The sequence below is a fragment of the Aquarana catesbeiana genome, linkage group LG02 (assembly GCF_042186555.1).
Source record: "Aquarana catesbeiana isolate 2022-GZ linkage group LG02, ASM4218655v1, whole genome shotgun sequence".
Classification (NCBI taxonomy): domain Eukaryota; kingdom Metazoa; phylum Chordata; class Amphibia; order Anura; family Ranidae; genus Aquarana; species Aquarana catesbeiana.
Window position 1 is genome coordinate 458,850,362 of NC_133325.1, and position 15,500 is coordinate 458,865,861.

Here is a 15,500-nt window from a genome sequence, read left to right on the forward strand (position 1 = left end):
AAAGGGGGTGTTGGTGAGGTTGTAGGGGGTGCAAAGATGGGAGAAAACAAGGTTGGGGGTATTACCAATCAGAGAGTGGGGGACTGTGTCCATTGTGAAACGTCAAAGGATGAGGTCAAGTTGAAAGGTTGGGATGCAGCTGGGCTGTTAACATTGGTGGGGATGTAAAAGGATAATAGTGGGTATTGCAGATCAGAGAAAGTAGGGTAGCCAGGCAGAGAAATCATCAAGAAAGCGTGACACTGGCCCAGGAGGCCAATAGATCACATCAATCCTTAGAGAAATGGGAGAAAACAGAGATACAATGTGTCTCAAAAGAAGAGAAGGATAGAGAAGGAGGGGTAAACAGAACTTGAAAGGTGCTCAGTGGGGATAGAAGCAAACCAACTCCACCTCCTTTCCGTCCATTGGGTCTGGGTGAGTGAGTCCAGTGGAGGCCGCCATGGGAGAGGGCTGCGTGCAAGGCAGAATCTGACTTTTGAAGCCACGTTTCCGTGATTGCAAGAAGGTTAAGGGAGTGAGAGACAAAAAGGTCATGAACAGAAGTTGCAGACAGAACAAGCATTCCAGGGGGCAAATGAGAAGGGGAGGGTGGTTTTTGGGAGCAGGGAGATCTAGATAAGATTGAAAAGATTGCAGCTGACGCTGGAGGAGGGAGGGTGCCGGGTGTGAGGTGAGATACTGGAGGACCGGGATTAGAGGAGTTATCCCCAGAGGTTCGCAGAAGAAGGAGGATGAGGAAAGTAAGATGGGAGCTGGATGTGTATGAGTGCATGTGCTCCCCTGTCCTTGTGCTTGGCTCAGCAGGTGGGTTATGTATTAGCAGGAGGTGAAGAGAGCAATAGTAGGGAGAGGGTAGAAGTGATGGTGATATGTACAAGTTTTGGGGTGGAGAAGAGGGGAAAAAAAGTGAGAATTTGAAAGCAGAGGGTACTAGTATGAGAAGGCAGAGTAGAGGGGACATAATAAAGGATAGTGGTGATAGGATTCAGACTTGCAGGATACCTTCCAAAGTGGTGGTTTGTGCACAATCCAGAGTGGAGCAGAGTTCTTTGATCTTTTCTTGCTGCTTTAGTTAAACTGCTGTGTTCAACTGCTGATCACTCTTGCAGAAAAACTACTCATGGCAGCAAAAATTGCTCTGCCTAAACCAGCTGTCTCTGACTTCCCCCATGGGCACAACTCAGTTTAGACAGGGATGATCAAATGAAGAAATCTTCCACACCCCAATTAGGGACTGATAAGGAACACGTGAAATCGGGGGAGGAATGGTCAGAGAGAGACACAGTCATAAAGAGGTGTATCTCTTAGGTCCCAAAAGGAGGTGGGAATCCACCATTAACAAATGGCCAAGTTACAAATAAAAAACAAAACAAAAAAAAAAACTTAGATGCATACCCCAATTATAGCAAAGTTTTGCAAAGCAGAGAGACAGTTTTGAATTGCTTGATAGAGTGCTTGATAGAATGTTGCATACCTGTGAAGAAGCAGAAAAAGGTGATGAGATGAGAGAACATACTGCTGTGTTAAACTGTTGATCACTCAGGTAGGTAGAAGACAGACCTGCCACATTGGTGGTGTGGTACACCAGTGACACAGGAGAAGCAGTGGAAAAGGGACCAGGCACGGTGTGAGAAAATGCAGAAGAGGGACCTGCCACATTGGTGGAGTGGTACATCGGTGGAACAGGAGGAGCAGCTTGAAAAGTTTCCACCTGGACTACCTAAAATTGGTGGTTTTGGCAATCCATTCCTACAGGCAAACATATATTAATTAATATTCTCCATGCACTGCTTCTCCCGATCAGCATCAAGGTGTGAAAGCAGCATAAAGAGGCTGCAACAGAAAATCACACCCTGATCTAGGATGATTGTGGTCCAGGAACAGATGACTTGCCGTTCTAAGCCTTATTCAAATCCCCAAGCAGCTAGCCACCACCACGTCCACGACCACCGATGGAAGTAGACCGTGTGTGGTGAACTCGAGTTTCCTATGAAGAAGGAAAGCAGACAATGTATTAATAGATAAAGGAGATAGATAGATAGATAGATAGATAGATAGATAGATAGATAGATAGATAGATAGATAGATAGATAGATAGATAGATAGATAGATAGATAGAAAAAAGAAAGATACTTGCTGAGGGATGAGCTGAACACCCCCTGGTTCGGTTTGCATAAAAAATGGATGCGAACACCGTTAAAGTCTATGGGACGCGAACATGAAAAATCAAAAGTGCTAATTTTAAAGGCTTATATGCAAGTTATTGGCATCCCCTCCTGAACCATACCAGGCCACATGCCCTTATCAGGGGGGTGGGTGCTTTGGGGCAGGGGGGCCCCATGTTGATGGGGACAAGAGCCTCTTCCCAGCAGCCCTGGCCATTGGTTGTCGGAGTCTGCAGGCGGGGGCTTATCGGAATCTGGAAGCCCCCTTTAACGAGGGTGCCCCCAGATCCCGCCCCCCCATGTGAATGGGTATCAGGTCCATTGTACCCCGACCCATTCACCAAAAAAAGTGTCAAAATTCCTTTATTAAAAAAGAAAAAAAAAGTGTCCCGCGATGTCCATCCATCTTCAATCACACCACCCGATGGACCCGAAAAATTACGTCAGAATAATATTCTGTCGGGCGGCGTGATTGAAGATGGATGGACATGGTGGGACAATTTTTTTCTTTTTTAATAAAGGAATTGTCAAAAACTGTCTGTTTTACATTTGATACTTTTTTTGGTGAATGGGTAGGGGTACAATGTACCCGATACCCATTCACATCAGGGGGTGGGCCGGAATCTGGGATCTTCCAGATTCTGATATGCCCCCAGCCTGCAGACCCCGACAACCACTGACCAGGGATGTCGGGAAGAGGCTCTTATCCCCATCAACACGGGGACAAGGTGCTTTGGGGTGGGAGGCGCAGAGCAAAGCACCCACCCCCCCATCTTGAGGGCATGTGGCCTGGTAGGGCTCAGGGGGGGGGGCACTCTCTCATCCCCCCTATCCTGACCTCCAGGCTGCATGCTTGGATAAGGGACTGGTATGGGTTTTAGGGTGACCCCATGACATTTTTTTCTTAATTCTGTCATAGGGTTCCCCTTAACCACTTCATTACACTGTATTATATACTCTGCATTACACTATATACCCTGCACTGTATTATATATACTACACTGACTGCACCATATACTCTGCAATGTATTATATATACTACACTGATGGCACTATATACTCTGAACTGTAATCTATATACTATACTGACTGACTGCGCACTACACTAACTACCTGCCTAATCTCCATTCATTCACTATATATGGCCACCATGTAAGCAGCAGCCTTATATAGTGTGGGGCGTGGACTTAGCCCTTGAGCCATGATTGGACAAAGGCACCCTTCCTTTGGCCAATCATGGCTCTCACAGCACATCGCGCTGTGATTGGCCAGAGCATGCAGGTCAGGTGCATGCTTTGGCCAATCAGCACCTGTCAATGCACTGCAATCTCGCAGTGCATTTTGGGGCGCTCCGCAGCCGGTGAACTTGCCGCGAGTGCCCAATATGTTAGTTTGTCCTATGAACAAATGAACTGCGAGATTGCAGTGCAACTTACGTTCGACTCCAACATCGAGGACCATCCCTAGCCATAACCCAGAAATTGAACCTGTTTACAATGGAACTCACACTTTTCCAACTTAGAAATACAGATTATTATCACTCAGCCTCTGTAGCACACGGGAGACATCTGTGTTGTGGCTCTCTAGGGATATAGAATATATGAGAATATCCTCGAGATAAACCACCACACATTGCTGCAACATATCTTGGAGGTATTCGTAATGTTCTGTCCTGGTGTTAAACGCAGTTTTCCATTCGTCGCCCTCCTTGATCCTTACAAGATTGTATGCCCCTCTCAGATCGAGCTTCATGAAAAACTTTGCTCCCTTGAGGCGGTCAAATAATTTCTTAATCAATGGAATCGGTCAGGCGTTCTTAATCGTGATGCGATTGAGACCCCTATAATCAATACAAGGTCTCAGTTCACCACTCCTCTTTTTCACAAAGAAGAAGCCAGCACCAGCAGGAGACGAGAATTTGCGGATGAACCCTCGAGAAAGTGCGTCAGCAACAGAGTCCTCCATAAATTTATCCTCCGAGACAGACAAAGAGTAAACCCGGCCATGGGGAGGCATAGCACCAGGATGAAGGTCAATTTCTAGATTGTAAGCTCTAACGAGCAGGGCTCTCTGATTCCTCCTGTATTGAATATTATAACTGTACTGTCTGCCCTAATGTTGTAAAACGCTGCGTAAACTGTTGGCGCTATATAAATCCTGTATAATAATAATAATAATAATAATAATAATAATTGGGCAATCATACGACCAGTGTGGAGGCTAACTACCAGCTTGACCCAAGTGCTTAGACACAAAGGCACTGTCTATGAACAGGCCTGCAGCCCCAGAGTCAATTAGAGCCTGTGTATCAATGGACGACTCAGATCACGAAAGGGTAACCGTAACTAGAGGCTTATCCTTCAAGGTACAGTGCCTTAAAAAAGTACTCATACCCCTTGAACTTTTCCAAATTTTGTCATGTTACAACCAAAAACTTGAATGTATTTTATTGGGATTTTTTGTGATAGACCAACAGAGGCACATAATTGTGAAGTGGAAGGAAATTGATAAATGGTTTTCAAAATTTTTTACAAATAAATATGTGAAAAGTGTGGAGTGCATTTGTATTTAATACTTTGTAAAATCACCTTTCGCTGCAATTACAGCTGCAAGCCTTTTTGGGTATGTCTCTACCAGCTTTGCACATCTAGAGAGTGAAATTTTTGCCCATTCTTCTTTGCAAAATAGCTCAGGCTCTGTCAGATTGGATGGAGAGCGGCCGTGAACAGAAATTTTCAAGTCTTGCCACAGATACCTAATTGGATTTAGGTCTGGTCTTTGATTGGGCCATTCTAACACATGAATATGCTTTGATCTAAACCGGGGATATGGAATTAGCGGACCTCCAGCTGTTGCAGAACTACAAGTCCCATGGGGCATAGCAAGACTCTGACAGCCACAAGCATAACACCCAGAGGCAGAGGCATGATTGGACTTGTAGTTTTGCAACAGCTGGAGGTCCGCTAATTGCATATCCCTGATCTAAACCATTCCATTGTAGGTCTGGCTATATGTTTAGGGTCATTGTCCTACTGGAAGGGTGGAGATGATGTGTGCAGGGTGATGTGCAGTGCTAGTTTTCCGCCACACATAGCATTTTGCTTTTAGGCCAAAAAGTTCAATTTTGGTCTCATCTGACCAAAGCACCTTCTTCCACATGTTTGCTGTGTCCCCCACATGGCTTTTACAAGCTGCAAAGGGGACTTTGTATGGCTTTCTTTCAACAATAGCTTTCTTTCTTCTTGCCACTCTTTCATAAAAGCCAGATTTGTGGAGTGCACGACTAATAATTGTCCTATGGACGGATTTTTCCACCTGAGCTATGGATCTCTGCAGCTCCCCCAGATTTACCATGGGCCTCTTGGCTGCTTCTCTATTTAATGCTCTCCTTGCTGGCCTGTCAGTTTAAGTGGATGTTCATGTCTTGATAAGTTTGCAATTGTGCCATACTATTTCCATTTTCAGATGATGGATTGAACAGTGCTCTGTGAGATGTTCAAAGCTTGTAATTTTTTTTATCACCTAACCCTGCTTTAAACTTCTCCACAATTTTATCCCTGACCTGTCTGGTGTGTTCCTTGGCCTTCATGATGCTGTTTGTTCACTAAGGTTCTCTAACAAACCTTTGAGGGCTTAACAGAACAGCTGCATTTATACTGAGATTAAATTACACACAGGTGGACTCTATTTACTAATTAGGTGACTCCTGAAGGCAATTGGTTCAACTAGATTTTAGTTAGGGGTATCAGAGTATTTATTTGTAAAAAATTTTAATAACCATTTATCATTTTCCTTCTACTAGACAATTATGTACCACTTCGTGTTGGTCTATCACATAAAATTCCAATAAAAAACATTTACCTTTTTGGTTGTAAGATAACAAAATGTGAAGGGGATTCAAGGGGAATGAATACTTTTTCAAGGCACCGTAACTGGGGATGTAACAACGCCACCTAAGGTCTGTCCCTTACAGGACCTCAGGTGCCAGCGTTTTCCGGATGGTAGGATAAGACTTCAAGAAGTGACCTGCCTGGCCACAATAAAGGCACAATCTCTCCCTCCTCCTAAAGGCTCTCTTATCTGCAGAGAGACGTGTGAAGCCCAACTGCATGGGTTCTACTTCACTGGCAGACTCTGTACCTGGAGGCATGGGAGGTGAGCGAGGCAAGGGTGGAACTGCAAAGCTCAGAGCCAAACATACAGGGGGCTTCCGCAAGCGCTCCTTAAAGGAAGGACTCTCTGAATCTGGAGTCAATGAGAATGGAAAACGTGTTTAACTTCTCCAGATCTGTAGGTATGTCTCAGGCTGCTATCTCATCTTTGATGTTATCTGAGAGACCATGAGAAAAAGCAGCCACAAGGGCCTCATTGTTCCAAGTGACCTCTGCTGCCAGAGTACAGAATTCAATGGCGTGATCGGCAACAGTACTCGTAATCTGTTTGATGGACATGAGGCTCTTGGCAGCAGAAGTGGAGCATGCGGGAACGTCAAACACCCTTTTAAAGGAAGCCACAAACTCTGGGTAACTCAGGACAATGGGCTTTTCCCATAGAGGGTTTGCCCAGGCCCAGGCTCTATCAGAAAGCAAATAAATAATGAAGCGTACTTTGCTTCTGTCCGTGAGGAACGCCTGGGGCAGCATCTCAAAGTATATTCCAACCTGGTTGAGAAACCCTCTGTATTGAACTGAGTCGCCCCAAAATAGCTGGGGAAGCGGAGCAGAACCAAACATACCTCTTACAGAGGTAATATTCGAGGCGGGTGCCTGCACAGAGACTGGAGCAGCAGCAGGGATGGCCTGCAACGCAGGTTGTACCGGAACAGCCACAGTGGGAGGATCCAGGTGAGCAGTGCGAATCAGGAGCATCTGTAATGCTATGGCAAACTGATCCATGCAGTGATCCTGCTAATTCAACCTGAAAAAAATACTACTAGCTGGATTGTCTGCATCTTCTGAATTCATAGCCTTCACCTACTGTCAGGAACCATGAAACAGACGGAGACAGAAAATCAGTAAAAATCAGACCTTTTAATAAAATGGTAAAAATGGTACAACTGGTAAACATAGTCAAAACATAACCAGGGTTCGGTAGTCAAATCAGGTAGTCAGAACAAGCCAGGAAATCAGGAAGCCAGAGATCAGTGTAGTCAGAGGCAGAAGACAGGATCAGGAACCAGAAGGGACGTCAGCCAGGCAAGTCTTCAACAGGAGCATAGCAGAGAGTCTCTAGATATGTTGACCAAGGCAAAGACATTGAAGAAATGAACCAGGCAGTTTAAATAGCCAGAAGGGGCTGGCTGTGGGCTTGACTGACGATCAGGAGATAATCAACAGGTGAGCCTCTGTGGAACAATGAGTACTGGCAATGAATTGACAGCTGAGCAACCTGAGCACAGAGAAGGGAGGGCTGAGAGCCCAGCACTGACAGTTCATCCCTAAGTGAAAATGTCCAAATTGGGCCTAAGTAGCCATTTTCCCTTCCCGGTGTCATGTGACTCATTAGTGTTACAAGATCTCAGGTGTAAATGGGGAATAGGTGTCTTAAATTTGGTGTTATCACTCTCAGTCTCTCATATTGGTCACTGGAAGTGCAACATACCACCTCATGGCAAAGAACTCTGAGGATCTGAAAAAAAGAATTGTTTCTCTACATAAAGATGGCCTAGGCTATAAGAAGGTGCTAAGACCCTGAAACTGAGCTGCAGCATGGTGGCCAAGACCATACAGCGGTTTAACAGGATGGGTTCCACTCAGAACAGGCCTCACCATGGTTGACCAAAGAGGTTGAGTGCACATGCTCAGCGTCATATCCAGAGGTTGGCTTTGGGAAAAAGACGTGTGAGTGCTGCCAGTATTGCTGCAGAGGTTGAAGGGGTGGGGGGTCAGCCTGTCAGTGCTCAGACCATACGCTGCACACTGCATCAAATTGGTCTGCATGACTGTCATCCCAGAAGGAAGCCTCTTCTAAAGATGATACACAAGAAAGCCTGCAAACAGTTTGCTGAAGACAAGCAGACTAAGGACATGGATTACAGGAACCATGTCCTATGGTCTGATGAGACCAAGTTACTTTTAAAAGAAAAAATACAATCTGCAACCAAATACAATATATGTTACCAATATGTGTTCCGTCACTGAAACTATCTGTGAAAATTATACCGTTTACTAACATCACATACAGCTTTAAAGAGTAACTCAATTTTTGTGGAAAAAAATAGCAAATTAAAAAAAAATAATATAGCATATATAATTGCGACTTGTGCCATATTTAAGATTATTAAAAATTACCTTTTATTTTTAATCTGCATCTGGCCTATGATATGGCAGCTAACTATACTGTGACAAGGCTAACCAAATTTTAATTAGTATAATTGTTAAAAAATATACCAGTAGTGACTATCCCCAAAATGGTGCATTCTGTGTATGCAACCCCTTAGGGGGTGGGTGTATACGTTCCTAACGAGGGTACCCTTGGAGGTGGTTACAAAGCATCTGGTGCCTAATTGTCAGTATTAGCTGGCTATCATTGTGGCCGTTCTGTTAGGTGGTGAATGTGAAAATGTCCCTTTCAAACTGTACAATGGATGGCTGATGGGCTGCTTACTAAGGAGCAGTCTCAACTGGCATTAACTGCTGTCAGTGTTGAAATAAGCACTGTCAACTCTGCTCACCAATCCTGGAGCACAGAGTGTCTTGTCTAGTGTGTTTGGTGGTCTGCTGTCCTCACCTTATTGGTCTACTGCCTCTGTTACAAGGAGAAGTGGGGTGAAGGAGCATGGGATTTTACACACATAGAGCCACTCCAACAGCTCAGTGGAGGCGGAGAGAAGAACACAGCCACTCTCTGATCCTCAGTACAACCTGTTAATCTACACAGCCAACATGCAAATTGAAAAAAAAAATGAATGCTGTTGTTTCGAGAGCTGTAGGGTCTGGGCATTTTGGTTCAGGGTCTTTAACTGGAGGATTTAATGTACATGTTCAACAACAAAAAAAAACATCTCCAGCCTCCCTCTCTAGCCCCCACAATTCACATAGTTGCCCCACCTCTACCCCTCACAAGTCTTTAGTAGTTTAGGGGGTCTGTAGATTGGAGGCATTAGGGATAAGAACTTTAGTTTAGGGGATGTAAAGGGTTAGGGGCTTTATTCAAGAGAGTTTTAAGGCTTGGAGGCTAAATTTTATGAGGCTTAAGGATCAAAGACTTTAGTTTAAGGGGCTTGGTAGTCAGATTTTATGTAGTTTGTTCATATTAAGTTCCAAGATTCAATTTATGGGGTTGATGGTTTAGGTTTGCAGGTTGCTTGGGGACTCTAAGCAGTGTAGGGACTCTAAACAAATTAAGGGGCACCATGGTATCATAAGCAGAATGGTAATTAGAAAGCATCCTCTCTGTACCTACTCAGCCACAACCCCCGATTTCTCCCCTATACGTTTACTTAATACGTAACATGTTGTCTCCTGTTGTCAAATTTATACTTGTTTGAAACTTGTTTCTGTATGATTCTTGTTTGCATAATAAAAATATTGAAAGAAAGAAAGCATCCTATACTGTAAATAAGAATTACTGTTTCATGACTGGTTAAACATTCTACAGTCACGTAAGCAGTCAATTTTTTTTTTGTTTCAATATTTTTTATTGAATATTTCAGAAATAAACAGAGTACAAAGAAAATAGGGTGTTTCGATATACACAAAATACATCTGCAGAAGCACTTTTGCGTGGTTACTAATAACAACAAATCATTACCCAATCAATAGATCGAGACTTAAGTATTGAAAAATCTATAAGTCAAGGAAACCTTGCTTATTGTTATTGTTTTTTGGGCCATATGGACCAACGTTTGTCAAAGAGATTACATAGAATTAATTGCTATGAGACGCTTGGACATATAGTTCCTGTGGACTGCTTTTGTAACGTCTGGTTTATAGATGTGGTGTTTTTCCAATTACACAGTATCAGTATGCGTGTCACCAATAGGATGTGAGTAATGACTTGTCTGAAGTTGGGCGGGAATTTCTCTATGTTTAAGTGGAGGATTGCTAGAGCTGGGTCAGGAGGGGTTAGCATTCATGTTAGGGAAGAAATTAGTTGGAATACTCGGTTCCACAGGCTTTTTATGTTTGGGCATTGCCAGAACATGTGTACAGTAATAGGTTTCCTATTTGTCCACATTCCCTCCAGCATTTTGGCGATGTTTCTGGGAAGTAGCTTGCTATTCTATATGGGGTGTAATGCCATCTGTTTGCCATTTTGATTATCAGTTCCCAGTGTTTAACACAATGTGAAGCTTTGTGTGTTTCTCTGAAGGTGTGTTGCCATTGTTTGTCTGAGAAGGTGATGCCCGTGTCTGCCTCCCATTTACCCATTGCTATGGTTTTCTTAAATGTTAGTTTGTTGCGAATGATGTTGTAAAAGAAAGATATTCCTTTTGTGTCTTGTTTGGGTGTTGAGTAAAATTCCCATACTTTGAGCGGAAGTTTTATCTTTGCGCTTGGCTGCGATTTGAGGAAATGTGTGATTCGTAAACATGTGAACATCTTGTCAGTCGGCATTGTGTCATAATTTGTTCTGTAAACTTATGCTGTGTCCCAATATAAAGGTCTGATATGTGTGTGCCTCGGTATACCAGGTCCCTCACTAATAGCATTGGAATTTTTGTTTCTAGGAGGTTCAGTGGTAACTTGTAGTTTATTTCCTGTGTGTCAGTGTGCTTTTGTTTTAGAAGGAATCTCCATGCCATTAATAAGATCTGCATGGGGGGGGGAAGTATTGTTGTGTCCCATGGTGCCCACCTGTCGCCCATAAGCAGTAAAGTTGAGTCTTTCATTGGTGATATTGCCTTTTCTATGTCTACCCATAGTGGTGTATTGTTCTTGTGTAACCAGTATTTGATATGGTCCAATCGTACTGCCCATAGGTTGTCATATAGGTCCACTAGTCCTGCCCCTCCTGCATTCCTGTGGGATGTGAGGTTATTGCAGGAGCACCTAGCTTTTTTCCCGTCCCATATGTCTCTCTAGCTTATATTTGATAGGACTTTGAGATAATGGTGCGGTATGTGAACCGACAGTGTGCGGAATACATAAAGAATTTGTGGTAAGATCAGCATTTTGTAAGCTGTTATTCTACCTAGCCAGGATATTTCTTTTTTTGACATATCCTTGAGTGCGGGTGTTGTGTTCGTTAGTATAATTCCTAGGTAGGTAATACCTCCCTTGCTCCATGTATAAGGTAGTTGTTTTTGTAGTATATCTCGTATGGGGGGGCGGTACTCCTACGTCTAATGCCCTGTACACATGACTGGTTTTCCCATTGGAATAAACTCTGAAGGTTTTCCTACGGAGTTCCGACGAAATTCCGCTCAAGCTGTCTTTCATACATATGGTCACACCAAATTCCGACCGTCCAGAAATTCAATAGCCAGTATCCAATAGCTTCCGTCTCGTACTTGCTTCAGAGCATGCAACGTTTTTGGTACATCGGAACAGCATACAGACGAGCAGTTTTCGCAATAGGAATTGGTTCCGTTGGAAAAATTTAGAACATGTTCTCTTTCTAGGTCTGTCAGAATTTTCAACATAAAAAGTCAGATGGGGCATACACACGATCGGAATAAACAATGAAAAGCTCCTGTCGGACTTTTTCTGTTGGACATTCCACTCGTGTGTACACGGCATAAGATCAAGGATTTAGTGAAGTTAACTTTATAATACGAGATATCGCCGAAGACCATTAGGATTTTGTGGGCCTGTTTTAGGGATGTAAGTGGGTTAGTCAGGAGCAGGATGACTTCATCTGCAAATAAGTTTATGGTGTGCATGCTAGAGCCAAACTGGAAACCCGTAATCAAGGGGTGTGTTCTGATTGCCTCTGCTAGAGGTTCTACCATTGGGTTAAAAATGGTCGGTGACAGGGGACACCCCTGCCTGGTCCCATTTGAGATGTTGAAGGGTGTGGATAAGAAGCCATCTGAGTATACCTGTGCAGATGGGCATGAATACAGGGCCAGAATAGCCCTCAGTATGGAACCCTTAAAACCAAATTTGGATAAAACCATTTCCATGTAGGTCCCTGTCGAACGCCTTCTCTGCGTCAATAGATAGCAGCAGAGAAGGCGTTCAAGTTTTTTCAGCATGGTGTATGACATTAACAATTCTCTTAGTTGCATCTGAGGTTTTGTCTCCCCTTCACAAAACCCATCTGGTCGCGTTGAATGATTGAGGGAATGATATTCGTTAATCTTTTGGCTAATAGTTTTGCATATACTTTGATGTCTGAGTTGAGAAGGGTTATAGGGATATAGCTGGTGTGTTGGGATCTTTTCCTGGCTTGGGTAAGGTTACTATATGTGCTCTCAGCATCTCTTGGGGAAAGGTTGCGGAATCCGCAGCAAGACTGCATGTGTGGCGATAGTACAGTTTTAAATGCCTTGAAGTATTCGTTGGAGGAGCCATCGGGTCCCGGTGATTTACCGTTTGGTAGTGTGTTTATGACTAGTTCTATTTCTTGGGTCTTGATCGGGGTGTTTAAGTCAACTAGTTGATGTTCAGAGAGGGTTGGGAGGTTCAATCCCTGTAGAAATGTGTGTATTTTTTCTGCTGTCGGTTGAGGCGTAGTGGGATCTTTGTACAAATTATATAATGATCTGTAGTATTCGGAAAATTGGTTTGCTATGGCTTGTGGGTTTACGATTTTATGTTGTAAGGTAGGGTGTTTTAGATATGCTATTCTGGATTTCGTGCGTGCTGTTTTCAGTCTATTTGCTAGATATTTGCCTGCTCTGTTGGCCTTGGCGTAGTAGTTTAACTGTAAGCATCTAAGTTGTTTGTTGTATTATTGTGATAGGAGTTCTCTGAGGTTTTCCCTGAGTGCGGTTAGTTTGTTTGTTAATGGTGCGGTGGGCGACTTTTTGTTTTGGGATTCTGTAGTGTGAATTTCAGATAACACTGAATTAAAGTGGGAGTCCGGCGAAAAAATTTTTTTTAGATGACTTTTTTTTTTTTTTTTTGCTGACTTTTAAAATAAGGTCACTCACCTGTCCCAGGGTCCAGCGATGTCGGCACCCGAGACCGAACCGTCCCTCGATCCTCGGGTGCTGCCATTCTCAGTGAGGGAATCAAGAAGTGAAGCGTTGCGGCTTCACTTCCCGATTCCCTACTGCGCATGCGCGAGTCATGTCTTTCCCAGGAGACAGCGGGGGAGTGCGGGAGGGGGCGTGACTCCCGCGGGAGTCTATTCCCAGAAGTGGGTGCAGATACCTGTATTATACAGGTATCTGCACCCCCCTCCCCCCTGAAAGGTGCCAATTGTGAAACCGGAGGGGCGGAGGAATCCGATGAGCGGAAGTTCCACTTTTGGGTGGAACTCCGCTTTAAGTTGCTGTATGTGTTGCTTTTTTTCTTTAGCCCCTAATTGGATTAAAATGCCCCTCATAATGACCTTGTGTGCGTTCTGAGAGAGTGTTGTGTGGGATTGGGGTTCTTGGAGTAGTCGAATATTACCGCGCCAGATGGGGGGTGAAGAGGAGACTCCCTGTTCTATAACAGACATAGTTATGGCAGCGTGGTCTGACCACCTAATGTCATGTATTTTAGTGGTTTCCACTTGTTGTAAGAGCCATTTATCTGTCAGGAACATGTCAATGCAGGAATAAGAGCAATGTCTATGTGAGAAAAAGGTGTAGTCCTTTTCATTGGTGTCAAATAGTTCCTCATTGTGGAGTAATGCCTGAAGGGATACAGTACCTTTAAGTTTAGATGTGGTGGTGTCCAGTGATGGATCCGAGGTCAAGTTAAAGTCTCCGCATATCAGGAGGTTTCTGTATTTCATAGAGTTTGCTTTTTTGAGCACCTTCTTTATGAATCGGAGTTGGTGTGAATTCGGGGAATATAGCGTAACTAGCGTGTATGGTTTGGAGTTGATGTCGCCAGTAACAATTATGTATCTTCCCCCTTCATCCAGGAATGTCTCTTTGGGTTGGAAGGAGAGGGAGTTTTTTATGGCTAGTAGGACACCTCCCTTTTTGTGGTTGGGTGTACAGGCCATGAGTATATACGGGTAGTCCTTGTGGGAGCAGTTCAGGATTTTGTTTAGTTGGAAGTGGGTTTCCTGTATGCAGAGGATGTCTGTCTTTTGTTTGCATGCTTCCTTCCACAGGGAGAATCATTTTGCGGGGTGATTTAGACCCCGGGCGTTAATTGAGAGGCAGTTAATCGTCATTGTAGGGGAGGTGCATCTTTCTGTACGGTAGTGTGGTGTAGGTACTCACTGTGTCTGCAGGGATTGCTCTGGACTGCTGCGGTGCGATGTGAAGAGGGCATCTGATGTTCATTTTCTTCAGTAAATGAGTAGAGGTTGCTTTGGATATGGCTGTGTATATCGAATAAACAACAAAAGAAACAACAACAAAAAACATGAAAAGTCAACATGGGTAACATAAGAAATGGATTTAGTAACTGATCCATGTGCAGATATAGCTGCTACTGCTGGTGCTTTGGAGGGAAAGAGGAGAAATAAACTATTATCTCCTGTCCCTGGAGATATTTGTGTATAGTCGTGGGTCATCTTCATGAGCTTCCACCGGCATTTTTCTTTTGGGAGCGATTGTGAGATACTACTTGCCATTCATTTTGTAGTGAATGTGGACCTGCTGATGAATATTGTGCTGCCTGGACAGGGAGTATAACTTATTTCTGTAGGGCTGTGATCCCTTCCTCCAAGTTTGATACCGTTATGGTGACCCCATTGAGGGTGATAGAGTGTTGCTGCATATTTCATTTATGGAGGATTTTTTGATTCCTCAGTGCTTCAGTGATTGTCATCAGGTTGCGGCGTAGTTGTAGAGTGTGTCTGGAGAGGTCAGGGAGTGACCTTATATTGACATACTGCTGAGGGATTTTTTCTGGTTTACGTGATGCTTGTAGTATTTGTTCTTTTATGTGGTAGTAGTGTACTCTCAACAGTACATCTCTGGGGGTTTCATCGGGGAGGAAGGATGGTTTGGGGGACCTATGGATCTTGTCCACAATGAGGTCTTGTGCTGTCACTTCTGGCACTAGTGTGGAGAACAAGGTATGGGCATATTGCAGAAGTTGGTTAGGGGAAACAGACTCTGGGATGCCCCGCAATTTGAGGTTGTTCCTTCTGGATCTATCCTCAAGGTCTGCTATTTTGTCTTTCATCAATGATATATCTTCCCCCTGTGCTGTGTGGGCCTCCACCATAATGTTGTATGAAGATGTGTATTCCTCCATCTTGTTTTCAACATGATCCACCCTGTGGCCTATTGCTTGGACCTCCCTCTGGCACTTATTTATCCCCCTGACC